The sequence below is a fragment of the Pelecanus crispus genome, chromosome Z, assembly GCF_030463565.1.
Source record: "Pelecanus crispus isolate bPelCri1 chromosome Z, bPelCri1.pri, whole genome shotgun sequence".
Taxonomy (NCBI): domain Eukaryota; kingdom Metazoa; phylum Chordata; class Aves; order Pelecaniformes; family Pelecanidae; genus Pelecanus; species Pelecanus crispus.
Window position 1 is genome coordinate 41,724,579 of NC_134676.1, and position 2,626 is coordinate 41,727,204.

The window sequence follows — 2,626 nt, forward strand, 5'->3', positions numbered from 1 at the left end:
CCCGAGAGGCCAGGTCGCGGTCCCAGCCCCTGGGGAAGTCAGGCTGGTCCTTCTCGGTGGACCTCCAGCCAGAGAAAATGTTGCTGGGAAAAGCAAACCTGCCTGGCCTCGGGTGACGGCTGCCCGAAGTTTTCCCCACCCGCACTCGTGGGGTCTGTTCGCCTACTTGAAATTCAACTGGAATTGTTGAATTTCCAGTGGTTCCCTCTGCTCTAGAGGAGGGGTGTGTGTGGGGGTGGTGTTACACCTTAATTTCCGAACTTATAACATTCCTAGCGCTGAAAAAATACAACTAATAAAGTTAGGCTAATGAAGCACGGATCGGTATCATGGTTTGGAAATCTAACTGGAAGGGGAATTGCCTCAAAAGTTTTGCAGCCAGATAAACCGGCCAGTAATCAGATACCCAAAAGAAATTATTAAAAAAAAAAAAAAAAAAAAAAAAGAAAGAAAAAAGAAAAAAGAAAAGCAAAGAAAAAGTGCTTCATGTTTTCTTTACTCCGCTGTCTTCCATTTTAGGCAGGGAGCCAAGACGATATTTCTGCTGCTAAAAACTGGTTGCTTATAAGGAAAGCAGTCGCCCTAATAAATCGCGAATAGCACTAGTTCTATGTAGCTCGGTGCATTTACATCCGTTCCACCGCTCTCGGTGTGCCTGCTGTCTAGGGCTCCAACGCATCTTAGGGAAGCTGAGTTTTCCCCTCACCTCAGGCAAGAGGAATCGGAAATCCGGAGCGGGAGAAGAGGTAACCCTCCTGGGAATTATTCGAAGGATTCTGGAGACTTTTAAGATTCTGGACCATCTTCTAAACTTCATTGCGGGAAAACTCTGCTTGGTGTCAGGAGGCCGGCCCGGGAAGCATCGCGCCAGGGTGCTGGGTGCCGCTGCGGGGGGCGGGCACAGGGCCCCCCGCCATCCGCCCCCCCGGCGGCCCCTGGCCGGCAGCGATGTCGCGACACCTGCCGGGGCTGGTGTCGCGACAGAGCCCGGCTGCCGGGGCAGGTCGCCCGTCGCAGGGGGGTGTCGCGGCGGGAGAAAGTGTCCGGCTGCAGCCGAGGTGGGGCCGAGGGTCCGACCCTCACCCAGCGCCCGGGGGGAGGCGATCGCTCCGGGGGTGATCGCCCCGAGGGTGACCGCTCCGACAGCGATTTGCGGGGCTTTTCCCATCAGCGGCAGCTTAGGGGAGCGGCGAGTTTAGGCCACGGGTCACTCGCCCAGAGGGCAGAGTGTAACTCCCGGGGCAGTTGCCTACACTTTGTACGACCAAAAGACAGTGCTCCTTTTTGTAGCTCGTACAATGAAAATTATTAAGAGGGTCAGAACATGGCAATTTCACATTGTCAGAGGGAAAGGGAAAATTAACTAATTGAGAAATATTTTCTAACTAGTTTATACATTTGTTTTCCTTATTTTTAAGGACTCCGCCTCTAAACACAGCCTTTGCAATGTTACACAAATTTTTTATCAACAACAAATAATCCCGATATATAAATGAAACCAATGCTGCTTAAAAACAGATGATGGTACAAGATGTAGAGAAATGAAACAGGACCCTTTCCTCCAAGCAGAAAAGCAGGTGTAAGCTGGTGAAGGGTAAGATTGTCACTTGACAAATCAAACAGGAAAACAGTCTTGCACCAACTACAAGATTTTGTCTGTCCACTATACCAGTAAACCTCATGAAGAAACCTCTTGCCTTCAGATTAAAGCACGTGCATGTTCTGCACAGAAAAGGCAGCTGAGCCCTTACTGAGTGGGTGCAGGTGGGATGGTTGTAAACAGAAGAAACAGAGGCAAGCAGGACAAGCAAGCTTAATCTTCGTATCATTAGACTGCCAAAGGTAGTGAAGTTACAGCTAGTGTTAGAAGAATGGTGGCCTAAGCAAAGGCATTGATCCCACCCCAGTGTGCTTCGGATTTATTGTGGCTAGCTGATGTAGTGATTATTATTTCCACCTATGGGAAACTATTCATAACCAAGGCACTGCTTTGTGTATTACGAGTCCATAGGGCATGCAAGTTAAGAAAGAAAAGCAAATGCAGCAGGACTTCTAGAATTAATGTGTTTTATGCTTTGAAATATGATAGCAATGTTTCAGAGATAGGTTCTGACCACAGTGGCACCTGCTACAATGTAACTACCAGTGTTATCATGGAAATTCTGGGCTCCTTTGATTCTGCCCTGAAGTCTCTCCGGCCAGAAATTGATCTGGCAAATCTGCTTGGAATTTTGCTGCGGCTGCTTGTGGGATCAGCTTTTCCCTTCTACTGTAAGACTTTATTTTAAACCATTATCCATAAAGCCTATTTTAAGATACAGTCATCCCTGTAAGTGCTTGAAATCTGTAATAGTTTCAAAAAGTAAAGTTCCACCCCTGCTTCTGGAGTTTTGCTCAACATATGGCTGGATTAATCAGCTTTGGTTAGATAAAACAGGTACAATTTTAGACATCTATATGCTAAATACCAAAATTTACTGCCTACAGGCCCCTGGAGATATTTAAGTACGCTACTAATTTGTTTAAAGAATCAGTGGTCCTCCCTCTTTCCTCATACAACGTGGTCACTGGCACTGCCCATGTAGGAAAGCTTAATGGTCAGAGCACTCTTCTCGGAACCTCTGAA